At 47.1% G+C, this 15,174-nt stretch overlaps 1 protein-coding gene across 4 annotated transcripts in view; it reads right to left on the bottom strand.

Moving 5' to 3' along the window:
- TRERF1 (transcriptional regulating factor 1) overlaps positions 1-14,892 on the bottom strand; it is a 198,317-nt gene extending 183,425 nt beyond the window's left edge. For all 4 annotated transcript variants that reach the window (XM_027603026.2, XM_027603027.2, XM_027603028.2 and 1 more), the window contains exons 1-2: positions 14,717-14,892; positions 14,210-14,292 (exon numbers count right to left, since the gene is read on the bottom strand). The gene's annotated coding sequence lies outside the window, so the exon portion shown is untranslated. The remainder of the gene's footprint in view (positions 1-14,209; positions 14,293-14,716) is intronic.
- Positions 14,893-15,174: the final 282 nt, after the last annotated feature.

The following is a 15,174-nucleotide window of genomic DNA, read 5'->3' as shown; positions in this document are numbered from 1 at the left end:
AAGAGCTGTAGTATACGGTTGAAAGGGTAACCCATGCTACACAAGAATTACCATTTTTTGGAAAATAATATTAGAGCTGATGAGGTGAGGTCGGCACTCTCACATGCTAGTAGTACGAATGAAAATTAATTTTTAAAAACATTTTGAAGAACAATTAGGAACTATAACTGAGAACCTTAAAAACACCCATTATTGGGGCACCCGGGTGGTTCAGTTGTTAAACATCTGCCTTTAGCTCAGGTCATGATCTCAGGGTCCTGGGATCGAGCCCTGCATCGGGCTCCCTGCTTAGCGGCAGGCCTGCTTCTCCCTCTCCCACTCCCCTTGCTTGTGTTCCCTCTCTTGCTTTCTCTCTTTCTGTCAAATAAATAAATAAAATCTTTAAAAAACAAACAAACAAAAAAACCCACCCATTATCTTTAACATAGCAATTCTCCTTTCCAGGAATTTATCCTAAAAAATTATCCAAGATGTGATCAAAGATTTACACACAAGGATGTCCATTGAAGCATTATTTATAATAGTCAAAGTGATAAGCTAAATTTCTAATACGAATTAGTTAAATAAATTTTGGGACCCAGTGCCTGGTACACAGTAGGTGCTCCATAAATATTTGTTAAACATAAAAGCCATATGAGAATATATTAAGAAACTATGAAAAAAAGAATCCAAAGAATATTTAATGAGCAAGATATTAACATTAAATCTCATTCAAAATTAGCCCAATACTATTTTAAGGCATAATATCATAGCTAATGTCTACTGGGAACTTACTAAGTGCCAGGCACAGCCCCAAATGCTTTACATGTATCATCTCATTTCATCTCACTCAACTCCATTATTTCCATGGAGTGAAGGATCTTGGCTCCAAAGCCAGGCAGTCTTACTCCAGAACTTAAACTATTAATCACCAGACTATGCTGCCTAGAAAAAATGCTGGAAGGAAATTATTAAAAAAGTAACAGGAAGGAATTAAAGACAACTGCTATTTTCTTTCTAAAACCTACCAATATTTTCCAAATGCTCTATAATCACCATGTACTATTTATAGTTTCTCTGTCCTAACTAAAAAGTTCTATGAACTTAACTTATCATTTACACAATTTCAGTGAAAAAGTCTTAGCTCCAAAGGAGTTTTGAATCATGTCTTCTCCAGGTCTTAAAAGCAGGAGAACATTGTATAAATCTGAGCCATACATTCTGACCAGGGAAGAGGATGAGCTGAGAGTCCACTCAACAGACCGTGGAGCCCATGATCTCCACTACACAAATACATGTCACTCTCTGGCTGACAAGGTGCTGATTTATACACATATTCTGCCATTAGTCTTCCCAATGACCCCTCCGAGCAAGCCTGTTCATCCCTTTGTGCCTCCCCTGTATAATGAGGATAATGATGCCTTCCCCGTCGAGTTGCTGTGAGGCTTAAATGAGGTTACATATATAAAGGTTATGAGGTTACATCTCAGAAAAGGGAGATTTAGGAAGGTGAAGTGACTTTCCCAAGGTCATGCAGAGCACTCCAGCTCTGGTCAAAGGCCCAGCCACCAACCATTCCCCCAAATCATGTTGAGCAATCGGGGCAGACCTGAGAGCAAGTCCAGGCCCAAGCACACCTGGAAGTTAACAAGGGAGATTTGTGGGACACACACACACACACACACACACACACACACACACACACCTCGTTCCCAAAACCCAGATACAGCACTGGGACCCAACCATCACAGCGTTTTGCTCCTTCAGAAAGCAATTACGCAGAAGAGTAAAATATGTGGCTTTGTATTTGTCAAAGCACTTGTGCATCCTTTCTCTCCTTTGATTCTTAAAATAAACCTTTTCAACCAGGAAAGCAAAGGTACTGAGAATAAGGGAAACGAGGCTCTGAGAGTTACACTGCTATCCAGGAGTACCCCTCGAGGGTCAGCGTGGTGCCCCTTCCTCCGTATTATCCAAGCCACATTCTGAACTGAGCTCAGGCCACAGTGACTGGTAAGGCAAAGTGGGAGGCAGGATGAGGAAGGGGGAAGAGCACCTGCTTTTATAGTCAGCCAGGTCTGGGTTCCTGGGTTTGAATTCCTTGCTCTGCCATTCCCTAACCACGAGACCTTGAGCAAGCCTGTTCATCCCTTTGTGCCCCCACTGCCTCCCCTGTATAATGAGGATAATGATGCCTTCCCCGTCAAGTTGCTGTGAGGCTTAAATGAGGTTACATATATAAAACGATGGCATGCATCCGCACTTAGGAGGGAGCCATCACATTCTGCAATGCATCCTATCCCCAAACATGCACAGTGTGAGGTCACCATGGCCAGAGCACCTGACCTCCCCTTCCTAGAGAAAATGATCCTCTTATGCTTCTCTAATTCTGCCATCCTGGTTCCTTCCCACTACCTCAAAGAGCCTAGATTGATCTCAGTTACTACCCAGACTCCTTTGCAAAATTCTCTACAAGCTTCTTAAATTTAGGCCCCCAGAAGTGTGCTCAGAGGAGAATCTGTCATGGGCTGAAGAAGACAGAAGGCTGAAACCCCAGAAGAAACCCTGAAGAGAAACGAACAGGTGAGCACCCGGCAGGGTGGAGGATGGTGGGGGAGGGAAGCCCATCTACAAAAGCAGAGAACAAGGCTGGGGGCCCCCAAGACAAAAGAGGCTGAGGGTACCCAGGAGAAGTGAAAGGGAATGCTTTCTGTAGTTTCCTTAGAAACCAACAAGACAACCAAACCAAACCAAAATGGAGACAGAAATATAGGAAATCCTAACTTGGCAAGATGATGATGCTACTCTTCCAAACCCAAGGGCACAGCTTAAGAGTGTAGACCCTTGCCTTCTTGCTCCTGTCCTCTGAATACTTTCCTAACTGATCTCTTGGCCTACAGGCTCAGCCCCTCCAGCCTGTCCTCCATACCTCTGAATGACCTTTCTAATACAGAAATCTAACTTGTCCACATCCCCCACACACCTCTGCTCACTCCAAACCCGCCCATGACTCCCCTGTCGCCTACAGGGTCAAGGCTAAGCTTCCTGTCACGGTATCTCACCCTCCCAGCCCAATCCTTTTCACTTCTCCAGCCTCGTCACCTGCAACTATCACTGGGAACCTCGTATGTGCCGGGCCCTGGCTGGTGCTGGGGGCGCAATGATAAGCAAGACACGGCACAAGAATGAACAAGACCTAGCTCACGCCCTTTAGAAGCTGAAAGTCCTCGTAGGCCGACAGACACAGAAAGGGATCACTGCAATCCAGATGGACTGTGGGATGGCGACCCAGCCTGGGGTGCACAGGGAAGGCCTCTGGAGGAAGTAGGAGCGAGCCAGGTAAGGGACAAAGAAGGAAAACATGCCTTGCAGAAGAAGCCTCAGGGCAAAGTTCATGAGCAGTGCTACCTTACAGAACTTTCTACACTGATGGACATGTTCTATACGCATGCTCTCCAGTATGGCAGCCACCAGCCACCAGCACTTGACATGGGGCTAGTGCCACTGGGGAACTTAGAATTTTTTGTTCATTTATTTTATTTATTTTATTTTATTTTAAATTAACTTAAACTTAAGTGGCCATGCATGGCTAGTGGCTTACCATACGGGACGGCACAGTTCTAGAGCATTAAACTGAAGGTGATGGAAAATAAGATTAGATGGGTAAGCTTTTCTTTTTTTTCTTCCTCCTAGAGAGGGAACTTAAGGCAGGGGGGAGAGGGGGAGCAGAGGGAGAGGCAAAGAATCTTAAGCAGACTCTGCGCTGAGCCCAACACAGGGCTCGATCTCATGACCCTGAGATCACGAGCTGAGCTAAAATCAAGAGTCGGACGCTCAACCAACTGGGCCACCCAGGCGCCCCGGATGGGTAAGCTTTGAGGTGATGCTTCAGTAAAGCCAGACTATATGTAGCTTCCTATACTCACTATGCTATCTGCTAGTCCCTCCCCACCTTGCCTGCCTGGTAAGCCCCCACTAAACCCACCCCACCCCACCCATGTACCACCTCTTTCTGAAGACTTCCCTGGCTGCTCTACACAGTCCCTCTCACTGACTACTTCTGCAATATGATCTTTTTCTAGGCGGCATCACCGTGTACCAGGTTTATGTGTCCTCCTGACTGTCCCTACCAGACTCTGAGCTCCTTCTCTTGTCCTGGTATTCCTGCCACTGGTAAGATCCGGGCATACGGGAAGCACTCAAAAACGCTCGAGGAACAAGTTGTCAGCCCTGACAAAGTCACTGTAGCTTGGCAGGCTGGGGAGGAGGGCACTCGCTCACTTCTTCTAAAAAAGATGTGAGCCACTAACCTTGATCTTCCTCAGAAAGACAGCTCTGTCCAGGGGCTCGGGAAAGGTTCTCATGAACATCCTGAGCACTCCACCCTTCCCGGTCAATGGCAGGCTCTGCTGTGGTAGCTCTATGTTGTCCAGGTTCCTAGAACCTAGGCCTCCATATAGGGAAGGTGACTCAGCAGTCTTTGGGGGTTAGGCCTGGGTCTGAAGACCAGCTTGGCAACTCAGCACCTGTGTGTCCTTAAGCAAGGTGCCGAACTGCCCAGAGCCTCAGTTTCCTCAAGTGTAAAGTGGGCATCCCATCTGCCTCTTACAACTGCTGGAGGGCAGAAGTGACTAACATACCTGCACAGGGCCAGGGACACACAGTAAGCACTCTGTCAACAGTAGCCACTACTCCTAAAGCAATCTGAAACCCTCATTTGGGTACCCCACAGCATATGCAAATTCCTGAGCCCCTAAATAAGGCTCTTCTTGGTGCTCTCTGGGATGCAAGGGATATAATCCAATCTCTGACTCACAGTGTGTTGCCAAAATTCTCCTTGAGTTCCCAAGAGAAAATTTATTTTAATTCCCTCCAACTTTTAAAATTAAACAGTCCTTACAGCATTTTGGGGTGGCAGGGGTGACAATGGAGACCATGAAATCTGACAAGCAGCTTTAAAAAGGTTACAAACTGATCGGAGAAAGAAAGGAGAAGGCAGCCGAAGGGGGTGAGCAGGGGGGGATGGAGACAATCCCCTGAGTGTCTGCTATTATTGAATACCCCAACTCTCAAAGCAGCCTGGCCGCCCCCTCCTCCACGCGAGCTAAGCTCTGTTAATGAGAAAGCAGAGCCCTGCCTACATTTTGCCACAATAATGATTTCCCTGTTGCATTTTTACATGCCTGCCGCTTTATCAGAGCAGAAGTAGACATATATTTTCAATAAATCCCTCTCTCCTTCCTCCTCGCCAACTCCAGCTCGCCCAGTAAATGTTGTTCCCTCCGCGCCCTCCCCCAACGCAATCCCAACCCTGGAGCACAATGAGTTCCACTAATCAAAACAGAAAGAAAAAGAAAAATGGAAAAATCACAGCTGCTGAAAAACAGCATTCGCTACAAGTCAAAGCCCTCCACATTTTTTCTGCACACAGCATTTACTTCTTCAAGGACACATCACCCCCGCCCCATCAGAAATCTTATGTAGAGTTCCTGGGGGGGGGGGGGGGGGCGCGGGCGGGGAAAGAAATCTAATATTCACTCTCTTTCCTATTTTGACTAAGCCAGCACAGACAGAAATATAGATAAGGCCTCAAATAACTGATTTAACAAAATGTCACTTATTAAAAGGGATGGGGGATGGGGCTGCACTTGAATTTGAGAGCTCAGTTAAACCACCCCGGCTAAAGGCTGCCAGGCCCCGAGAGGCAAGGGGGGAGGAAACATTCTCTAGCCTGGTCTCCTTCAGTGGCTGCTCCAGAGCTGACCCTGGTGTCAGAGAGGCCTGGATTTCTCCCTCCAATGAGAGGCGAAAAAAACAAACAAACAAACAAAACCCAGTTGATTCTTAAATATATAGACATTTATATGCACCAACTATGCCAGGTGCTGGGGGTACAACAGTGAGTGATGACCCAGTTCTGCCCTCCCCAGGGCAGTGCAGAAGTGGTGAGAGACACACCTGGGGGTAAGTATGACAAGAGCATCCTAAGAGCCCGAGCGAGTCCCCCCCCCCCCCGTGGCCCACTCCACAGCCCTGGCCCGTGACCAGGCACACGGGGTACACAGGGCCCTCAAGAGAGAATGAAGGAATGAGCATATGCACACTGAAATTGTTTGAATTCCATACCGGTTTCTAAAGAAGCTCAGACTCTTCAAAAGAAGAGAGGCCTCTAAATGTCCTTACCTACTTAGGCTCCCCATAACACCCCCTCAGCTCACATGTGTTCACCCAATTAAGAAAGAAAAGTGAACGAGTCCCAGTACTTGAGAATCAGCCTCATTACTGGTATCCTTGAGTCGAATTTTAAGGGAGTTTGGTATCTCCCATTGTGATGACATCAGAGGGAACTCAAATGACACCCCCTATTCAAATACCTTGGGCATCAACTCCAACTTTTTTTTTTTTCCTTTTTAAAACACCTTTCAGGGGCGCCTGGGTGGCTCAGTCGTTAAGCATCTGCCTTCGGCTCAGGTCACGATCCCAGGGTCCTGGGATGGAGCCCTGAGCCCCGCATCGGGCTCCCTGCTCCGCGGGAAGCCTGCTTCTCCCTCTCCCACTCCCCCTGCTTGTGTTCCCTCTCTCGCTGTGTCTCTCTCTGTCAAATAAATAAAATCTTTAAAAAAATTAAAAATAGAAAAAACATCTTCCAAAGAAGTTAGATTGGAGGTGGTTTCCCAAGATGAGGGGAGAGGCCCTCAGAGCAGTCCTTGTTATGACAAAGACCACCCCAAGGGGCCCTCAGGAAGCTTTCTGAGGTTAGCAAACTGCTCAGGGCCCAATGTGGCCAAAGCTGGAGCCTGGAAACTAAAGGCCAGGCTGTCTAGAAACAACCATGGCTTGTCCAGGTTCCTCCACTTAGGAGTCCCACAAAAAGGACAGGGCAAAGGGTAGGAGGCTGATGGAGAACAGCCATGCAATTTGTTAAAGTCAAGTTTTGGCTTTAATTATGAGGCAGCCTTCAAGCTGTGTGCTCCAGAACGAGTTAGACAATTGAAGTTTTTTTAAAAAATGTAATGCCCAAAACATGCTTAAATCATCTGAGTCTTTCCAACTAAGGTCACTGGGAGAAGCCCAAAGTTCCCAGATGATCATCTTGGTTTCCATGGTCTCTGCATCTACTCAGTACCATATTCTTACTTAATACTGCATAGCATTATCTATTTGAGGGTGCACAACATTTGGAGACCATTCAAATTCTGGCATTAAACCAGGATGCTGGCTGGACATGTGACTCTGGGTTAATCACTTATATATATATATTTTTTTCAGTTCTACTTCTTGAGCCTCACTTTCTTCAGCTGTCATATGAGAATTTCAACCTCCTATGGTTGTTGCTTCTGTTGTCAGATAAAATAAGACATGCCAAAGAGGCTTTGGACCAATAAAAAGCTAGGTAAACACTGGTTATTTCAATGATGGCATCCATTTCCTCTATCTCTGATTTTTCGTTGATTATTTTCCCCTTTATGAAACCAAATTGGTATCAGTTCCACTGATCTCTCAAAACTGACATCTTGTATTTATTATACAAACACAAGAAGTCCTATTACCCACAGGTGAGCAAAATCTCAGTAACAGCTGCATCTAGGTGACAGGTACAAGGGAGCTCATTACACTCGCCTGTCTGCTTTTGTTGCATGTAAAAGTTTTCCCATAATAAAAATTAATTCAAAAATAAATAAAGCCTCAACCTCTGGCTCAGAGGTGAGAGGTCTGATGAGTGAAAAGCGCAAGGTATTTCTTAAAACTGGAAATTACTTTTCCAGCACAACAGTATGAGAAAGGGCTGAGGGCTGTTTTTAGGTAGTCTCAGCTTTATAGAACAGGCTTCATTTGCAAAACAAACGCTGAATGCAAATGAAGACCTGCCAGGACCCGCTGACCACAGTCCGGCTTCCTGGGGAGGTTCAAGACTCCCCTGCACCCAGAGCACAAGCCAAGTGCGTCTGTCGCCTTGAGTGGGGAGGTCTCCAAGTTTAAATCCGGGATCAGAGTCTGAACCGAGACCACCTAGCATGTCACCGCCAGCCACTTCGGATGCCAGCCTTCCGACAGGAGGAACACTTTCGCTACCAGGATCCCAGAGGGCTTGAAACCCCCACGAGGCGGGAACAAGAATGGGAGAGGGCGTGGTGAACGGAGGTTTGGGTAGAAGCTCTGGGAAATTAAGGGAAGCGTTTCAGTGGCTGTCAGGTTTTATATCTGAAAAGGAGATCTGGCTGAAGATCAATTCACCTCACGCGATGCCTCTTACAGTTTACATAGCACTTTCCGTCCATTATCTGATGGCATCCTCAAAAGTGAAGAGGAGAGACGGCAGATGGTATCACCCGCTCTTTACAGATGCGGAGCCAGGCTGGGAGGCCGCCTTGGCCAAAGCCAGGTGACCACGAGGGCGCTGGACCCAGATCTTCAGCTGCCCTCCTCACCCGCCCACTCCCGTGCAGACCCCACGGATGGGGGCCACCCAGACTGGCAGTCTGCGGCATATGCTCATGAAAGGCTGCCCAAAGGAGAGGCCTCTTTTGTTTTTTCTTTTTCTTTTTTGGAGCTTCTTGCTCAAAACCTATGACAAGCTGCCCACCAACTTTTGAACAGGGCTGAAAAATCACAGATTTTTTTTTTTCCGATGACAGTTTTCATATAAATCTAGCGTGAGGCCCAAATTACTTTACCTGAAGACTCTTCCTCAAGTGAAAGAATCTGCTCTTGCCTCTGTACTGCTCAGTAACGTAGTCAAATGTTGAGGAAAAATGCAGTACAATCTTCTGATGCAGTCTTAACCCTTGAAAGTCTCCGGCTGGTGTCAAGTCCTGAGCCCAAATCCTTGCCCAGGAAGCTGCAGCCTCAGCCTGGAGCACAGCCCCCTCACCTTCTGCTCACCTGCACCTGTCTTCTCAGGTTTTCCCTCAGGCCTGGATAGAAGGCCTTCCCCCTGGGGAAAAGGCCAAATCTTCCTGAAACCTTCTCAAGGGCTTTAGTCAGCTGACCCAACCCCACCCACTGCTCTCCTCAATCACTCCCTCTCCAGAATCTTCCCCATCAGTACACAAAGGCAACACCAGCACCCAAAACACCCTTCCCATTAGGCACATGTCCTTCCAGCTCCTGCTTCATACCTCTGCCCCCCTCTTGCATAATCAAACTTTGCCAAAAAGTTGTCCACACATGCTATGACGAGTTCCTCACCTCCTAGTCCCCATGCCAACCCCTCCACTCTTGCTCCCACCCCATCCATTGCACTCCACTGAAGCTGTTCTCTGGAAAGGCCTCAATGGCCTCCATTTTGCCAAATAATCCAGCGGTGACTTTTCTGGCCTTATCAACCCCATGAAACATTTAACCACCACCCTCTCCGCAACAACACACCAACACGCAGGCGCGCGCACACACACACACACACACACACAGAGCCTTTCCTCCTCTCTCTATAGGCTCCTTAGGGCATCTCATCCAGTCTCCTGGATTTAAATACCACTGACGGCTCCCACATTTTTATCTCTTGCCTGGCCACTCCTCTGGTGCTGGACACCACTGTCACACTGCCTGCCTGACATCTCCACCTTGAGTCTAACAGGCACTTCAAACTTAGCGGCGCCCAAAAGGAAATAGCTTGATTCCGTTCCCCTCCTGCTCCGAATCTTCCCCATCTGGGCAAACAGCACCACCCATGTACCCAACTGCTCAAGCCAGAACCCTCAGAGCTATCCTAGATTCTTTCTCCCCAGCCAGCATCAAACCCATCAGCAACCCTGCCCCTTCTACCTCCAAAGTGCATCTCACACCCACCTGCTCCCTCCACTCCCTGTCACTTCCTCACCTGGCCTGCTCTTCAACTCCACGCCTGCCCCTCTCCACCACTGCAAGCCCCTTTATCAAGAGTTGGGGGTGTCACTTCCCATTGGAAACTTTCAGTGGTTTCCCACTGCATTTCAAATGAAACCCAACCTTTTCAGAGGCCTCCGGAGTCCTGCACATTCGCCTCACACTGCCCTCTCCCCGTCCCCCTTATCTCAAACCTGTGCCTCTCTTTAGATCCCCCCAAAGCCAAAGTCCTTCCACACGGGCTCTCCTCTTGCTGGTGCTCTCTGCCAAACCTCAGAGCACCTTCTTAGGCTACTTTAGCTGCGTAAGGCCAGGTCACTGTTCCCTATGGTTTCATCAAAGCATTTATCACATTTTGCAATATATATTTCTGTACGCGTCTGCCACCCCTCTGGATGGTAAGCTAGAGGTGAGGGTGCGGGAGGGGAGAGGGAGTAAAATATGTCTATTTTAATTATCATCATATTCCCAGCCTTAAGACAGTGCCTAGAATAGTAGGTGCTCAGTAAAGTAGCTCCCGAACGAAGGAATAAAGTAGATCCAATTACGGCATGAAAATAATTGTTACTTTCTAGGAGCCCAGAGTTATCACTGCCATTTAGGCACACGGGTTCTTTTCCCCCTTCCTCTCTAACAAAAAAAAATGTTTAGTGTTGTTGCACCAACAGCCCAATAGCTCAGCACATCCCATCCACCCCCAGCTTGTTGTCTTTCGACGAGGAAAACACAAAAACCATCCTCTTGCTCAGTAAACCGAAATTAACCCAAAGACCTTATAAGCAGATACCATGAGTAGTTAAAAATTCTTAGAAAATAACACAAGGTCTTTTTGTTGTGCATTTTCTTTAACCCAGAAGTAAAGATTTATTAAGAAGCCATGGGATCAAACTTATGTCACCAGCACTGTATTATTCCTTAAAATGCCACAGTACTCTCGGTGACAAGCATATGCCAATAACTGGACGCCAACTACTTCTGTCTCCCTCTCCCCACAAAAGAAATCAACTATGTTTTACTTTCCCCTTTATTTCTTTGGTCCCCTGCCAAAATGCAAATTCAGAAATATTAATCCACAAGATCCCAGCTGATTCTAATCCTCCCTTCTCCCTAACCCACACAGTTTTATGAAGTCATAAATAAAATGAGCTGAATTCAACTGCTTTTAGAGCAGAACAGCCAGCATCCATTCGTACTGCCTGGGGTCTGAGCCACTTGTCTGGATCCTCACTTTTCATGTCAATGTTCAAAGTCAATAAAAACATCAAGAGCTTTCCCCCCCAAAAAAATGCCTATGGTGAAAGACAGGATATCCCAGAAACGACAGGAACACAACATGATTATTATGAACTCTATCACAAACATACAACCAAATCCCACTTACCCGTATGTGAATTCTCCACAGAAAGTGGGTAAAGCCACACTTGGCTTTCTGGTGTCCCCCTCCTCCCCAAGACTAACTCCTCCTGCAGCCTGGGAATAACAGCTCAATTAACCTTAGACTTGACCAAGCATAATTAACAGGTAAGCCAGCTGGCTGGAGGGGAAACTTCCAAGATTAACTGAAATTATTTTGGGTGCCTGGGATTATGCGCCCCCACGCTCTATTAGCACATATAATTGGGAAATAACCATGCACTTTTTTTTTCCAAGACAGTGGCAGACTTTCATAAAGTATTTCCTTGTATTTGACCATCAAGATTACCAGGCTATTCAAGAGTCCTTTTTGGAATGCCAAGGTACAAATCCACTCTCTCCATGAGAAGACAAAAACAGAAGTTAATCAACTCATTCTTGTCCGTGAAGCAATTTGGCCACTGGCCCAGGAAGAGCTTGTCGAGACCTCTTGAGACCTCTCTCCACAAGACCCAAGTCAGGATTTCAGAGATGGAAGAAACTCATGGGTCAAATATGCACTTTTAAGATAAAAAATCCAAAACCCAGAAACGGCTAGAAACGGGTACCCTCCCAACTTTTCTCATTGGCGACATTTACTCCCTGCTTTGAGAATCAAATCACCTTAAAAGTTCTTTGTCGCTTTACAAATACTGTAAACTGAGCCAACTACCCAACGCAAGACAATGGTAACACCTTCTGATTAATCGACTTGATGGAGAACCCTTAAACTTCCAAAAAAAAAAATCAATGCTTTTGATTATTATGACCAACCTACCTACCAAAGGAGGAGGAAAAGAATGTTACAAATATGCTTTGCTTTTGTGACCACACATTTTATTATATAAGCAGCAGTCCGCTCTTTTACTATGAAAGCTCCCATCTTCACTAAAAACCACAGGCCCAAGCCAGTTAAAGGAGACAAAACTGAATACTTTTCACACAGTTCATAGAACAACTGTTTTCACAGCAAGCTCACATAAATGCTATGTGATATTAACACATGCCTGCTATGTGGAAGCCGACTTACCAAGCTGTGAAAAGACCCATGTTCACTATGGAACATGCAAAATTAATATTCTCAATGCCCATAAAGCAGAAGGGAAATGCTCTTTTTTTGAGATGTCAAGCTGGCTTCTAAACAATCCTTTGGCGAAAATGGACATGCCTAAAAGGGCGGGGCCCCAAGAGGTGTGTCACTCCTGGTATCAATTCCTATAAATCAAATCCTGACAATCACCACAATATTTTAAAAAGAACGAATTATGATTCATGGGCCTTCAAACCTTTATTACCACAAGAACATTCTCAGCAAAAAGGAAAAAAAAAAAGCTACTGTGACTTGATTAATGGCCAAAGCAAGACAATAAAATAAATCTCATAAATATAAGAAAAAAACTGAATGACTGCTCTTGGCTTCAAGGGTAGGCATGTAAATAATTCTTCTACCCTGGGATAAACACACATAAAGATTCTGTTTACCCTCCCAGCATATACACCATCCAGGCTAAGATTCTTAGCAGGGAAAAATACTAGTGAATTTGTTTAACTAAGACCTAGTTAAGAATATTTGACAAGTGGCAATAATATTTAATTCCCAACAAACTCAACTCTCAAGATGCCAAAAATCAAATTCTCAACCTGGAAATCTGATGACAGGAAGGAAAGAAGAGAAGCACTGTCCATCAGTAACATATAGAGATTTTTTTAAAATCCACTTTTTCCCCTTCTAGAATTGAGTTCGTCCACAGAATTGCACAAAGCTTAACCAACTTTAGTTAACCACACACATAGGGTTTACTACCGGACCCTACCAAACATGTCTGGGTTTGAGTCCCTGGAGCTAAAATTATATCCTGGCAAAGTTAAAACTCCCAGCATAATCAAGGTACCTGAGAGCCAAAACCTACAACTCATCTGCAGAAACCAGCCGGCTGAAGACCAGGAAAAGAGAAGCCAGGAGAAGCAAAGACTGTTGGTTAACTGGTTAAGCTTGGAGTCCTGCTTGTTATTCTTGCAGTGGGCATCAAAACCACATTTTCCATCACCAGATTGCTTTCTTGAAACGGTAAAGGATGCAGAAGGTTGGTACCAACTGGTAAAACTTAAAACTCTCTTAAAGCTCTCCTCCATGGCCTGCTAAAAAGTGAACCCAGCCTGCTTTCGAGAGGCATTTTTTAAAGAACTCTTCAGTCATCCCTGGCTTCATCATTCCCAAGTATCACGTCCACGTACTTCACCAGACAACCCAGGCCACGCTGTGAGCCACCCGCTTCAACACTTCACTTGCCAAAGCCGTGTCTCGTCTGGGGAAGAGTTTCCACAAAGCTGGCTCTAACAGACCAACCGAAGGCACACGGAGGAACCAGAAGTCATTTTCTTTAACCTAAGGATGGCAGACGCACATGCTCCAGCCCAGTGCTGGCTAGAGGCTGCCCGCCAGGTGCTCTCGGCCTCCGCCAGTGAATGGGTGGTTTTGTGTAATTCTTAAATATCTATTTCTTCAGCCCACCAGCAGTAACTTCCCAGTCTCCCAAACTGAAGTTAGGGAGTGAAAGGGGCAGGCTTACCCCCTTACACATTTCTCTTATCTGGGTGACCCCTGTAACTTGGGAGAGTACCCAGCCCCCAAAGAGCCTTCAGGCGCATATCCATACATATATGCATCATGTCAAAAACCCCCAAAGGCACATCCCTAGGGTCCTGCGGTTTCTTGGCTGGAAGAATGAAGGCTTTATAACATCAGAACCTTCAATTGCAAGTCCCACCACCACCACCCTTTAAGCCGGGTCTGCCAATTATAGCGCCCACCTCAGCCGTCCCCCCTTTGCTGGGATGCTGGACAGCCCGAAGAGGGACGAGGGAAGAGAGGAAGCAGAAAGAAGGCCCTGCTAACAGACTGAGAGTAAAGAAGTGGGGGGAGACTTTTCCCTTCCCCTCCCCCGTCTTCTCACGGAGCATCCCCCAACTAATTTTTTTTTTTTTAATGAAACTTAATAAGCTTCTTGCCTACCTTGGCTGTTTCTGCAACAAGTGCATGGGCAATCCGACAAGACCAGACTCCGCTTGGGGGGTGAGAGGGGGGGGCGAGCAGAGCTGATGGAGTAATTTCAATATTAATTTATGTCAGAGCCGCCTTCTCGAAGCGCTACTCACTTACAGTACTGCCCTCAGCCTGTAAACAAATATCGCTCCGCCAGGAAACATACTCCCCAGATGCAAGCCCCTTCCCCAGCAGGGAACAGGGCCCTGCGCCACCCCCACCCCACCCCCAACAGCATGCCCCCCCCCACCCCGGGAAGGAAGCTCCGGGTTCCCAAAGCACCAACCCACCACCTCCGCCGCCACCCCAGCAAGAAACTTACTCGGTCCGTCTACGCCTCCACCCTCCCTTCAGGAAATCTACTCTCCATATGCATTCAGCCTCCCCGCAGGAAATCTGCTCCCCCCTCCCCCCTTCTATATACATGCACCCCTCCCTCTCCTCCTCCCCACGCGCCCTCCCCAACCAGAAACTTACTAGCGTGCAAGCGTGCAGGCTCTCCTGATCCTGGAAACTTACTCCCAGATATAGCGCCCGCCAGCCCCCTTTCCCGGCCCTGCTCCCCTTCCTGCCCTCCGCGGCAAGCAACTCCAAACTCTCCGCATCCAGCCACTCTCCCTCCCCGGTGGAAATTTGCAGCGCGGGGCCGCGCGCGTGCATCCACCCTCCCCTTCAGGAAACTTACTCCCCATCTGCATGCACCGCCTCTCAGCCATTGCTTAGAGGGAAGGGGGTGTGCTAGGGAGACAGAAATACATATGTATCTCTCGCCCCTCCCCCGGCCGCAGCCCACTCGGGGCCGAGCCGCGGTAACCTGGCCTTACCTTTTGCATTGCTCCCCACCCTCGCCCCCTCCCTTAACCCTCCTTATCCGCTCCCCGGCGCCCCCCTTTTTTCACCCATTACCCACCCCTAGCAACCGTTCCCAAGCTCCT

The sequence above is a fragment of the Zalophus californianus genome, chromosome 7, assembly GCF_009762305.2.
Source record: "Zalophus californianus isolate mZalCal1 chromosome 7, mZalCal1.pri.v2, whole genome shotgun sequence".
Taxonomy (NCBI): Eukaryota; Metazoa; Chordata; class Mammalia; order Carnivora; family Otariidae; genus Zalophus; species Zalophus californianus.
Note: the sequence above shows the minus strand (reverse complement) of the source record. Positions and strands in the feature narration are given on the sequence as shown.